The sequence below is a fragment of the Equus asinus genome, chromosome 20, assembly GCF_041296235.1.
Source record: "Equus asinus isolate D_3611 breed Donkey chromosome 20, EquAss-T2T_v2, whole genome shotgun sequence".
Lineage (NCBI taxonomy): Eukaryota > Metazoa > Chordata > Mammalia > Perissodactyla > Equidae > Equus > Equus asinus.
This window is the reverse complement of record NC_091809.1, coordinates 45,778,801-45,792,468: the sequence shown is the minus strand read 5'-3', so window position 1 is coordinate 45,792,468 and position 13,668 is coordinate 45,778,801.

The window sequence follows — 13,668 nt, the reverse complement described above, 5'->3', positions numbered from 1 at the left end:
ACCCTGGGCTGCCAAGAAGTGGAACGTATGAACTCAACCACTGCGCCACCGGGCCGGTCCCTCCCTTACATATTTAATATCTCCCTCTCTGCTGGTTCTTCTCCTTAACCTGGATTCACACCCAAGTTTTTCTCCATTCTAAACAACAAACAAAACCAGTCTTCCCTCACTCCCATTACCTGCTGAGTGAGAGAAGAGGAAGGAACCAGCATTTACTGAGGGGCTGCTGGGGACAAGCACTATGCTAGGTGACATCCAGATGCAAAATCCTATCTGTTCTTGCTCTGGGGTATCACCTCCGTCTCTGATGCTCCATTATTACTGCCACTGTCCCAACTCAGGAATTTTTTCTCTTGTTTGAACTATTTCAGTAGCTTCCTGGACTTCCTGCTTCAACCTCTTCCCCTCTCTAACCCACCCTATACTCTAGTGCCAGAGTCATTTTTCTAGTCATATCGCCATCCTGCTTGAGTCTTTAAAGATTCTCCATCACCTACAGAATAAAAGTGAAATCCCCTCATCTCTCTTCAGAATAAGTAGAAGGCCCCTGGAAACTCCTCACCCCAAACCCCCATGAGTGGGCGGTTGGGTCTACTGACCTTCAGTTCACTGCTGAGATTAGACCATTCTTGGGATTTTTTTTTTTCTTTGAATTTCTTGATCCTTCTCATCATTCAAATTTCAGCTTAAATGTTACCTCCTTTGAGAGGTCTTTTTCTTTCTTTTTTTTATTTTATCTATCATCATCATTCTTTTTTTTTTTTTTTTTTAAGATTTTTTTTTTATTTTTTCCTTTTTCTCCCCAAAGCCCCCCGGTACATAGTTGTGTATTCTTCGTTGTGGGTTCCTCTAGTTGTGGCATGTGGGACGCTGCCTCAGCGTGGTCTGACGAGCAGTGCCATGTCCGCGCCCAGGATTCGAACCGACGAAACACTGGGCCGCCTGCAGCGGAGCGCGCGAACTTAACCACTCGGCCACGGGGCCAGCCCCGAGAGGTCTTTTTCTTGACCACGCTTTTTAAAGTGGTCTCCTCCCCTCGTCAGTCTTTAGCAGGCTAAGCTATCTGAAATTATTTTGTTTACATGTTTATTGCCTGTGCTCTCCCAAGCAGCAAGCCCAGCTCAAATCCACTTATGGGTTTTGTTGATTCATCCCAACTGCTCCTTTGTGCTCTAAACCACTTCAGGCTCTTTTATTCCTAAGGAGATACAACCTGGTTTGTTCAGAACAGTCTGGGTTCATGCCTGGGTTTTTCCACGGTAATTGTTAATAGTGCTCCTGTTTATTCTCAAAAGTATCTCAGTTTGGATGATAAATTATGTAATCACTGTGTTTATAGCTCTGTATCATAGCCATTTGTATACATGTCTTATTTCTAAGCTCATTGAGGGCAGGAACAAAGTCATGTTCGTATTTCTTTTATCAATAACACCTAGTAAGGTATTTTGTATAAATACAGTAGAAGTTCAGGAAGTGTTTGTTGAGTAGGATTAGATGATACCTTAAAATATGATAATATATATGAAGAGTCTAGTACGATATATAACACATAGTAAATGTATTAGGTTAAAAAAAAGTTCAGTAAATGTTACTTTTCCTTGCCCTCAATGATTCCAAATGTCATGTCTCCCAAGCTCTTTGTGTATAGACTGCATCAGACAATTTAGTACCCAGGTACACACTGGCTAGTTTGCTTTTATTGAGTTTTTTGTGGTCTTATTTATTCTACTAGATTGGAAGCTTTTTGAAAGCAAGTATCATGTCTTACTTCCTCCGTTCATTCTTACAATCCTCCGTTTCACATAGCAGAACTAGTTTATATTTGTAAGTTGGTCGATATTGAGATACTCAATACTTATGGGCTGGTTAATTTGCAGGAAAGAGTGAAATGATGACAATGGTAGGAAATATCAGGTTAGGTGCCCACAGTGAGCGGCATGAGTGTCAAAGATCACCTTCCATATTTGTGGATGCATGCCTCTGCGTTCTTCCAACCACCAAAAGTAGCAGCTTCAGGTATCTCCACGTCTAACATTTTCAGTAACTAAAAGGATACCATTCAAATGATCAAGAAATGTTTGTGCAAAAGCAGTGTCCTTTGGAAGGAGGAGAAGAATGAAAACTATGCATAGTGTTGAGATTTGACTTTGGAATAATAAGACTTGGGCTTGAATTCCTAGACTAGATAAGCTCCCTAACCTGTTTTCTTATCTGTAAAATCAGGATTATACGTCTGCCTCTGGGGTGGTTGTAAGAAAAGTAAATGAGAAATATAGGTAAAATGCTTAGCTTAGCGTGGGGCCTGACTCATTGCAAGCCTCAATAAACGATAGTTAGTTTTATAGTGGGCCATCTAGGCAGCTTCAAAGCCTGTTTCAATGCTAACGGTGGGGTAGCTAAAAATATAATTGTTATCAAATTTTTAGTTAAATCTTGTTTCTAGTGTCAATGATGAGCTATAATTTTTTACTTGTTCATTCATTCAACCATTTATTCTTTTGTTCATTCATTCATCATTCATTCATTTATTCTGTGCCAGATACATAATAAATGTTTGTTAAATGTTGTTTCAATATTAATAGAGTAATAATAAGTAACTTGGGGGAGATCAAGACTTTTTTGGGGATGTGTCCTCAATGATATCACTGGATGAACGTAAAATGCCCCGTAGCTAGGGCCAGGACGTTATGCTGGAGGCTGAAGCTGCAAATCCAGCTGCCTCACCTATGAAGAACACAGCCGAGAATATATAGCCTTCCTTCAAGACTTCTAACCTATTACCTACTTGCAGCAGATGACTACTTCATACTTCATGGAAAAAATCAAGGTCATAGAGCTCAGTGTTCCTCAATTTCCCTTCACCTCTAGACTCATCTTCCACAGAACCTAGCCTTACCTCCTTCCCTGACATCTCTTCCATCCAGTACCCCAGCCAGAGTGAAGCAGTCCCACCTCTCTGCCACCATTGTGCAAATTTCTATTACTGTGCGAATCACTCAGTATCGGAGTTAATTTGGTTGTAGATTTGCCTTCCACAAGGACTGGATCTATCCATGCCTTACTCTTCTTTGTATGTCCAACATGTAGCACATGGCCTGGCTTTTGGTTAGTGCTCAGTAAATGTTTATTGAATGGGCTCTTGACTCACTGCATCTTCCCTTCAGTCTTCTCTTCAAAAATAATCCTTCCAAAAGACCTACACATTATCTCAATATCTGCTTCCTCATCCTAGATCTTTCCTTCATCTCCCATGTCCAATCCATCACCAAGTCCTATGGGTTCAACCTCTAAAATATTTTCTGAATCTTTCCACCCCTTATCACCCCATTGCTACTACCCTCATCCAGACAGACACGTCTTTCTTTTGCCTGTTTACTGCTAAGTATTCTAAGTTAGGCTCCCTACTCGCTCTCCCTTACTTTACCCCACTCTATTTTCTACACAGCCTTACTGATATGTTTCTAATATAAATGAGAGCATCACTACCCTGCTCCAAATTCCCTGCCCTGGTCTACAAGGACCTTTATGATCTGAGTCCTGCCTGCCCCTCCTACTTCAGCACATGCCACTCTCCTAGTCACTCCTTCTGCTCTAGCAACAGTGGCCCTTGGAAGTTCTTGGATTAGCTAAACTCTTTCCCACCTCAAGACCTTTGTACTGGGGCCGGCCCGGTGGCGCAGCGGTTAAGTGTGCACATTCCGCTTTGGCGGTCCGGGGTTCACAGGTTCGGATCCCGGGTGCAGACATGGCACTGCTTGGCATGCCATGCTGTGGTAGGCATCCCACATATAAAATAGAAGAAGATGGGCACAGATGTTAGCTCAGGGGTAGTCTTCCTCAGCAAAAAGGGGAGGATTGGCAGATGTGAGCTCAGGGCTGACCTTCCTCAAAAAAAAAAAAAAAAAGACCTTTGTACTTGCTGTTTCCTCTATTTGAAGGATTCCTCCTCTCTCCTCACACAGCTGGCTCCTTGTTAGCCTTCAGGACTTCAGGAAAATGTCGTTCCTCAAAGACCCATCCCACACCCCCACCCCATACCCTATCCTCTATTACGGGTTCTGGTTTTCTTTCTTCATAATCCTTATCATAGCTCTAATTATTTTATTTCTTTATTGGCTAATTTGTTTACTGTTTGTCATCCCTGTTAGAGTATAAGCTTCAGGAGAGCAACGACCATGTATATTGTGTTCCCCTATTGAATCCCAAGTACTAGTCTAGTCCCTAGAGCAAAGAATATACCAAACAAACGTTTACAAGTGAGTACATGAATGACTACCCTCACCATCTTTAATTGCAAACTGTCTGGCTCTTCTTTTTTTTTTTACTTTTATTTTATTTTACTTTTTTTTTTTTTTTTTTTGGAGGAAGCTCAGCCCTGAGCTAACATCTGCTGCCAATCCTCCTCTTTTTGCTGAGGAAGGCTGTCCCTGAGCTAACATCCATGCCCATCTTCCTCTACTTTATATGTGGGACGCCTACCACAGCACGGTGTGCCAAGCAGTGCGTAGGTCCACACCATGGATCCGAACTGGTGAACCCCAGGCTGCCGAAGCAGAAGGTGGGAACTTAACCACTGCACAACCAGGCTGGCCCCTGGCTCTTCTGATTCCTTTCTTTTAACTTGTAAATAGGTGTAAGACTCCCCAGACTAAAGACAGCCTTCCCTAGACTCTGTCTTCCCCTGCAGCTGCTGCCCTGTTTCTTCTTCCCTTACACTGCCAAAGGGTAGGTTGTCTGGCTAGAGTTCCTCAACTCCCACTCTATGAAACAGCTCTCACTAGTATCGTCAATGACCTCTTTATTGTTGACTCCGAGGACATATGCTCCAGTTCTCAGCCTACTTGACCTTTCCACAGCCACATTTCCTCAATTTTGTTCTGCAGAACACTGGTCCCTTGAGCTGCTCTGGTGACAAAGTGTGTCCATGTTCCTCCTATTAGATACTTCTATAGTACCCCTCCACTCTGTAGCTTTTAGCACAATTGCAGTTAATTCGTTTAATTAGTTAATGTTTAACTCCCCTGAGAAATGTAAGTTCTTCAGGGCAGGAACCCTGTCAGGTTTGTTACTGAATAGCCCCATAATTACAGCACATAAAACATGTTTAATATTTGTTGAACTGGGGCCGGCCTGGTGGCGCCATGGTTGAGTTTGCACGCTCTGCTTCGTTGGCCCGGGGTTCACCGGTTCGGATCCCTCACATGGACCTACGTGCCGTTCATTAAGCCAGGCTGTGGCGGTGTCCCATATGCAAAGTGAAGGAAGCTGGCATGGATGTTCACTCGAGAATAATCTTCCTCCTTCAAAAAGAAGAAGAATGGCAACAGATGTTACCTCAGGGCCAATCTTCCTCAAAAATAAAAAATAAAGTTAAAAAAATGTATATATTTGTTGAACTAAATGAATAAATGAATGAGTGAATATGTTTCCCTCTGGGAAATTCACAATGTGGCAATATTAAATATAAAATCCTACACAAAAGAAATTTGTTTGAATTTGTTTAGTGCAGGATTTTCCAAACTCAATTGTCCGTAGCTCTCTTGTTCTCTCGCTCCCAGTGGAATGCCACCAAATGTCCTGAGGGATTTTATAAAACACACATTAGAACATGTTACTCTCCAGCATTTGGGATTGTTCGGGACCCACTATTTCTCCATATTTTCCTTCCTTGACGCCCAGGACTCTACTTTTCCTGATTCTCTTTCTTTCTTTGAAGATTATCTCACGCACAATAACGGGGTCGCCAGCCATTCGTGTGTTGACAACCATCAAGTCTCATATCTGCTAGGCTTGTTTCCCTGTATAGTGAATAGTGCCTATTCTGACTGTCTCACTAGCCATTCATTCTGACTATGTCCAAACCCTCCTACCCTCCTGCCCTTCTTGTATTGTGTATCCTGGTTAATGGTGTCACCAGCCATCTAAGCCAGAAACCAAGAGGTCTTATCCTTGGTTCCTCTCATTATCATACCCTCTGAATTAGATTGATCAACTTTATTTCAGAAATATATTTACAGCTTGGCTTTTTTGTCTATATCCACTGCCATTTTCTTGATGTGCACCTTTTTTTTTTTATCCATTCCCTGCATTATTGCAACAGCCCTCAGAACGTTCTCTCACACACCAGTCTTCTCCCCGTTCCAGTCTACTCTTCATGTTGCTATTAGAATTGGCTTCCTACTACAAAGTTGTCCATATCTCTCCCCAGCTTGAAGACCCTACTGATTCCAGTTTTTCATGGGGTAAAATCTAAGCTTCACAGATTGGCATACAAGGTACCTTCTCCCAACCTCTTCAACATTAGATCCTGCCTCCCTTCTCACTAGTATCCTCTCTCCCCCGCTCCTTCTTGCCTTACCCGTACAGAACTTCAGTCCAGTTTAATAAACATTAAGTGGGTACCAAACTCATAGAAAAAGAGATCAGATTTGTGGTTACCAGATGCGGGGGGTGGGGAAAGGGGGGATTGGAGGAAGGTGGTCAAAAGGTACAAACTTCCAGTTATAAGATAAATAAGTTCTAGGGATGTAATGTGCAGCATGGTGACTATAGTTAGCATTGCTGTATGGTATATATGAAAGCTTTTTTTTTTTGAGGAAGATTAGTCCTGAGCCAACATCCGCTGCCAATCCTCCTCTTTTTGCTGAGGAAGATTGGCCCTGAGCTAACATCTGGGCCCATCTTCCTCTGTTGTTTTTTTTTTAACAAATATTTTTCCTGCTTTTTCTCCCCAAATCCCCCCAGTACATAGTTGTATATTTTAGTTATGGGTCCTTCTAGTTGTGGCATGTGGGATGCCACCTCAGTGTGGCCTAACAAGCAGTGCCATGTCTGCGCCCAGGATCCGAACCAGCGAAACCCTAGGCCGCCGAAGTGGAGTGCACAAACTTATCCACTCGGCCACGGGGCTGGCCCATTCCTCTGTTTTTTATATGTGGGACACCTGCCAAAGCATGGCTCTGTGAGCAGTGTGCAGGTCTGCACCGGGATCCGAACTGACAAACCCCTGGCCACCGAAGCAGAGCGTGTGAACTCAACCACTGTGCCACTGGGCCGGCCCTATATGAAAGTTGTTAAGTGAGTAAATCCTAAGGGTTCTCATCACAAGGAAGACAATTTGTTTTCTTTTCATTTTTTTTGTATCTATATGAGATGATGGATGTTAACTAAACTTATTGTGGTAATCATTTCATGACATTAGTAAGTCAAATCATTGTGCTGTACACCTTAAACTTATACAGTACTGTATGTCATTTGTATCTCAACAAAACTGGAAAACAAAACAAAAACAAACAAAATACACATTAACTGGATATCCACTGTGTGCCAGGCATCATACTTGACTCCAGGAGAACAAATATGAATGAAAACAGATAGCTGACCTCAAGGAGTTTACACTCTAGTAGTAGCAAAGGTAGGTGTGTAAACACATATAACATAATAATGCATTCTATAATAAAAGCATGTGCTAAACTTTTTTACAAAAGGAAATCTGTACTAACTCTAGAAAGCATACTGAGGAGGGAGTAATTAATTCTGCAGGGGGCAGGGGTTCTGTGTTTCAGGGAAGGTTTCAAGGTGAAATTCTGAGCAGGATTTTGAAGGTTGAGTAGGAATTGATCAGGTGGGGCGAGGATGGAAGAGCACTACCGGCAGAGTCAACAGCAGGTTGACCAGGACGAGGAGTGGGGTCCTATAAGTAGTCTTGGTATGCATATGTGTGTTGGAGAGAGAAGTGTTGATAGCTGAGGTTGGAGAGCCAGTCAGGACTCATCCTACAAACAGCCTGTGTGTCAGGCATTGAAGTTTGTGTATTATCCTATAGGTGAAGGGGAAACATTGAAGATTTTGAAGATGAGGGGTAACTTAATGGGACTTTAGGTATATTGCTCTGACAGCTGAATAAAGATGGATGTTAGAGGGGCCAAGGAGATGGGTCAGGAGGTCCCTCACCATCTCCCACTTAGACTGTTGAAAACACCTCCTAACTGATCTCCTTGATCCCTCGAATCCATTCTCTACCCAGCATGAGGGTTGAAGAAGAGAGAGCAGATGTGAGAGATCAATAATAAGTTAAATGACAGGACATGGATAGATTAGATTTGGGGAGGAAGGCTGAAGAAGGTCAAAAGAATGATGTCTAGGTTTTTGGGCCTGTGAACTTGGTAATTGGAGGCAGCAGCAACTGTCAGAGAAAATCTAGGAGGAAGATCGGGTTTCATGGTGGGGATGGTAAGTAATACTTTCAGAGACGGATAAGTTGAGAACTGAGTTTGAGTTGCCCCTTGGGCATTGTCTTAATCAGTTCAGGCTGCGGTAACAAAATAGCATAGATGGGGGCTGATTAACAACAGAAATTTATTTCTCACATTTTTGAAGACTGGAAGTCTGAGATCAGGGTGCCAGCATGGTCAGGTTCTGGTGAGGGCCCTCTTCCGGGTTGCGGGTGGTTGACTTCTCATTGTATTTTCACATGGCAGATAAGAGAGCTAGCTAGCTCCCAGGCATTTTCTTTTCTTTCTTTCTTTTTTTTTTTGAGGAAGATTAGCTCTGAGCTAACTACTGCCAATCCTCCTCTTTTTGCTGAGGAAGACTGGCCCTGAGCTAACATCCGTGCCCATCTTCTTCTACTTTACACGTGGAACACCTACCGCAGCATGGCTTTTGCCAAGTGGCACCCTGTCCGCACCCGGGATCCGAACCAGCGAACCCTGGGCTGCCAAAGTGGAACGAGCAAAGTTAACTGCTGCACCACCGGGCCGGCCCCTGGCATTTTCTTATAAGGGCACTAATTCCATTCATGAGAATTTATCTTTGTGACCTGACTGTCTCCCAAAGGCCCCACCTCCTAATACCATCACAGTGGGAGTAGAGTTTCAACACACGACTTTGGGGAGGATACAAACTTTCAGTCTATTGTAGGCATCCACCTGGAGATATGGGACAGAGGTGAACATAGGAAAGATGTCTTTTTCGTGGAGATGACAGTTAAAACAACGGGAGTGGACATGATCTCCCAGGAAAAGTCAGTGGAACTGAGGCGGGAAGAGAAAGGGTGAACTCAAGGAAGGTACATCAAGAGAGTCAGGCTGAGGAAGAGGATGCAGCAGAAGAGGCTGAGGAGGAAGAGGCAGGCTGAGGATAGCAAGGAGGAAGTGAGGATCCGGCAGCCAAAGGGAGAGGGAATTTTAAGGAAGACATAGTGTCAATTGTCACACAAGTCCAGTAAGATGAAGACTGAAAATTACCCTTGGATGTGGCAACCATAAGGTATGAGAACTTGGTTAGAGCATTTTCAGTAGCGTACTGGGCAGAATACAGATTTTAGGGAGTTAATACTAATGTTTATTGAATGCTTATTATGTGCCAGGCATGTGTTAAGTGTTTTCTGTGAATAATCTAATTTAATCTTCACAGCAACCCTCTAAAGGGAGGCAGGCACAGTTATTTCTTTTATAGGCAAGGAAATTGATGCTTACAGAGATCCAGCGCTTTGGGTTACTAATAGCAAGAGTCAGTTTGGATGTAAACCCAGGTATGTCTGACAATAACATCCATACTCTCACTCAGCATTCTCTCGCCCATCTTTCAGATGAATGGATATGGGGAAGTATGGGTATGGAGTCAAACTCTCTTAAGAATCTTTGCTGAGTAGGGGAGAAAAATAAGATGATTCTGAGAAGGGAGAATGGGTTGACAATTATTTTAAAGGTTAATATTTATTTTTTATTTTACTTCTCAATTATTATGGAGGGCTAGAGCATGTTTAGGTGCTCCGAGTAGCATGTATAGAAGAATAGGAAGAGGACTAAATACGTAGAAGGAAACGATTTCTCTGTGTTCCCTGTAGGGAATGTGTTGTGTCATAGCACATCACTTAGTACCTGGCTTTTTAGCATGTGCTGAATGAATGAATGAACAGATGACAGTGAGCAGGATGGTTTGAAAGTACAAGGCCTTTCAGAGATAGTGGAAGGGCAATGGTACAGGGTTGCCAGATAAAATACAGGACACACAATTAAATTAGAATTTTAGATAAAGAAAGAATAATTTTTTAGTATAAATATGTCTCAAATATTGCATTGGGACATACTTATACAAAAAAATAATTTGCTGTTTATCCGAAATTCAAATTTAACTGGGCTTCCTGTATTTTTATTTGCTAAATCTGACAACTCTACCTGGGAGAAGCTGTGGGATGCTGCCAGAGTCCTGCCCAGCCTCCAGGCCTTGTGCACAACAGGGCGTGAGAGATGAGTGGTCTTCTTGCTCGGGGACTGTGGGAGAGCAAGTGCTGGGCCAGGCCAGGTCTCAGTCCAGGAAGGAGAGGATGGTTGTTTCCCGAACTAGATTAAAGTGGCAGTAACCTAAACGGTTGGGAGCACAGGCTTCAGGGTCAGCCAGATTTGTATTTGAATCCTGGATCTGTTGCTTAATAGCTATATGATTTGGGCCAAGCTGCTTTATATTTCTGAGACATGATTTTCTCACGTGGAAAATGTGTATTATAATAACAGTACCTATGTCCAGAGTTATTGTGAGGACAAAAGGAGATAATGTGTGTGTGCATGTGTGTGTGTGTATATATATATATATATAAATCTTATCCCAGGGCCTGACCTATCATATGTTACTTAATAAATGTATTTATTAATTCAAAATATTTATCGAGGGTCTCCTATGTGTCCAATACTGAGGTATGTTCTGAGGCTATAAGAATAAAACAGTAATCAGGTAATTATAATATTGTGTGATAAGTGCTATTATAGAGGAAGTAGATAGAGTACCCAAGGAGGGCCAGCAGGAGGGGCACAGAACTGGCACGGTTTCCCAAAGGAAATTGTGTCTAAATTGAGACCTGAAGGGTGAGTCAGAGTCAGCCAGATGAACGGGAGGGGAAGAATGAAAATAGCACACAAAAAGCCCTGAGGCCAGATGGAGTTTGGTAAATTTGAAGGAAACGTAGCTCAGGTTGGCTGGAGAAGAGAGTTCTGGGGAAAGATGAGGCTGAAGAGAGGTGAGCAGGGGCCAGATCCTTAAGGCTATCGTAGGTCAGTTAAAGTGTTCGTACTTTACTCTACGGCAAGGGAAAGTCACTAAAGCAGGCAGCCAAAAGCTCAGATGCCTTCAGGGGCAAGGCAGGTGACCTAAATGAATGTAATACAAGAGGGAGTGGTGGGCCCCGCAAGGACTGCAAGAGTACACACTCACCTGAAAGCATTCAAACACAGATTTTAAAACCAGGACCCTGGGAAAAGGGTTTTAAGCAGTAGAGTGTCATGATCACATTTGTATTTTAGAAACAGAAATTAGAATGCAAGGAATAGAGCTAGACTAGAGGCAGGAAGACCAGAAGGTAATCCAGGTGAGAAATGAAGGTTTGAGCTAGGATCAAGTGTGGAGGGAGCTAAGTGGCAGATTCTAGAGATATTTAGGAGGAAGAGTCTTGGAGATAAATTTGATGTGAGGCTAAGAGAGAAGTCAAGATTTTCTCATTATTGTTGTTGTTGTCCTTGCAGTGGGGATTCTACGGGACACAGTGAAAGAGGTGGCAAAGAGGTCAATGGTAAGAGGAGCCAAATGGGAGGAAACGCAAAGTAAAAGGATGAGGGATTAAAAGAATACGTGACTCAAAGGAACTGCATTTGGGTCCTTGACCCTGCATGCTGAGAGCCATGGAGGCAAATTAAAAGCCTGAAAGTTCAAGTTGTAGTTCCGGTAAGAGAGACCATATTAAACATGCATTTAAAACCACCCCCTTTCAAAACTCCACTAAAATGACAAAAAAGAGACTTTTCAAAAACACTTAAGGACAAAGTGAACAGGAGAGGGGATGAATGGTAACCGAGGTGGCAGAACTATGAGATCTGCATCCTCCACTCACAGAGAGACAGCCAAGAAGCAACTTGATTTTCACTATGGAACTTCCAAAGGCTCAGGAACTAATGGCACAGGTACCTCCAGAAGTTGTGGTGAGAAAGGACTACTAAAAGATTGTTTGAAAGTCGGCTTAATATGCAGTTAGATGCCCAGACCCACTCACTGGCTCCAAGCAGCTGGGCAACTACTCCTCCCTCTGTCCTTATTCCAGCAGAAAGCTTGAGGTCTAGTTTCTGGAGAAGGTAAAACAGATGAAGTACCTAAAGATACTGCCATTGGATGTTCTTCAATGAAATAGCCCAGCCAGATCAGTAAAATGCCCGAATGATAGACAAATGCCCCCTTCCACCCAGTCACCCACACACAGACATCCAAGAATCACTAGGTATCTGAGGAAATCCTCTTACATGAAGGAGAGACCAAAACAAAAAGAAAATAGCTATTTAAAGAAAGACTAGGTAGAAACCTACTTCCTGTCTTCCTCCCCTTCCTCTTGCCTAGTTTAGTCCCAAAGCCATGAAGTGGATATGAGCAAGGTAGATACCTATGTAGGGGTTGGTGGTGGGTATCAGAGTAGTCTAAGTGGGACTTCTGTGGAGTGGGGGTAGGGGGTGGTGATACTGGCAGCCAGGTGTGGAGTGTTGGAGCCTAAGTAGCATGATGAGGAATCCACACAGGTATTGAGCCCAAATGGAGTAAAAAGGGCATAGGCGGGGGTAGGGGGGTTGGCAGCGAGAGCAGCCTGACAGGGTATGGTAGCCCAGATGAGTCAAAGGGGCCATCGAGCATTGAGGGGTGTGTGGCCCTAGCCCCAAGCTTGGTGTCAGAAGCTGAGCAGGGCAAGGAGGGTGTCTGTCCAGTGGAGGCAGAGCCAGCCACACTTAGGAGATCAGAGTCTGAGCAGAGTAAGGAGTTGTCCCCACAGCCAACGTGGTGTGTTAGAGCCCAATGAAGGGAAGATGGCATCTGTGTGGAGTGGGGGTCTGTATGGGTCAGTGGCCCCAAACAGGTTATGAGTGCCTAAGCAGAATGAGGAAAGCAACTGGGGTGGAGGGGAGGCAAGTGTCTGCAATTGGGGTTTTGAAGCTTAGTAAGGTGAGGCAATCATCAGTGTCAGGCCAGACTGAGGCAGCAAGAGCAGGAGATTGGTACCATACAGGGGGACTGATCAAATAAACACATATATTGAGAATAATGGGAGCCTGGTTTCTCTCTAAACAAGACGGAATTTGCAAACATGGAAAGGGGAAAAATTGTGGTGCTGGGTAGATAAAGAAATAAGCATAGATATAAATGTGTGTGTGTGTATGCACAAAGGTATCCACAGACACATATTCCCTGGTTTTGTCCACCAAGGGGCTGGAAACAGCAACGCTCCAATAGCAATTAACATCCCTAGTCCCAGCATCTTTGTCTCCAAATATCATTCTCTTCTAAAAGAAACCAGAGATCCTTAGAGAAATAATTGGTTGCAAGGCTGAGATATAGAAAGTACAAGATAAACCTGGACCATCTTTCTCTGCAAGAAAGTGAAGAAGTGCTTAAAGAATGATGAAGACATGCCTAAAGGGTGTAGAAGGGCCTTGATGAGGGCTCCCACTAATCAGACAGGAGCATCAAAATAAATAAGGATGGTGATTGAATAAAATAGGACTCTATATGTCCACACTGATATAAATAAATGGGGAAAAGAGAAAATTTTTCCTTACAGTAGAATGACAACTAATAAATTTAGAAGGAAAAGTGAAATTGGAAAATCACCATTTGGCAACTATCATAGTAATAATT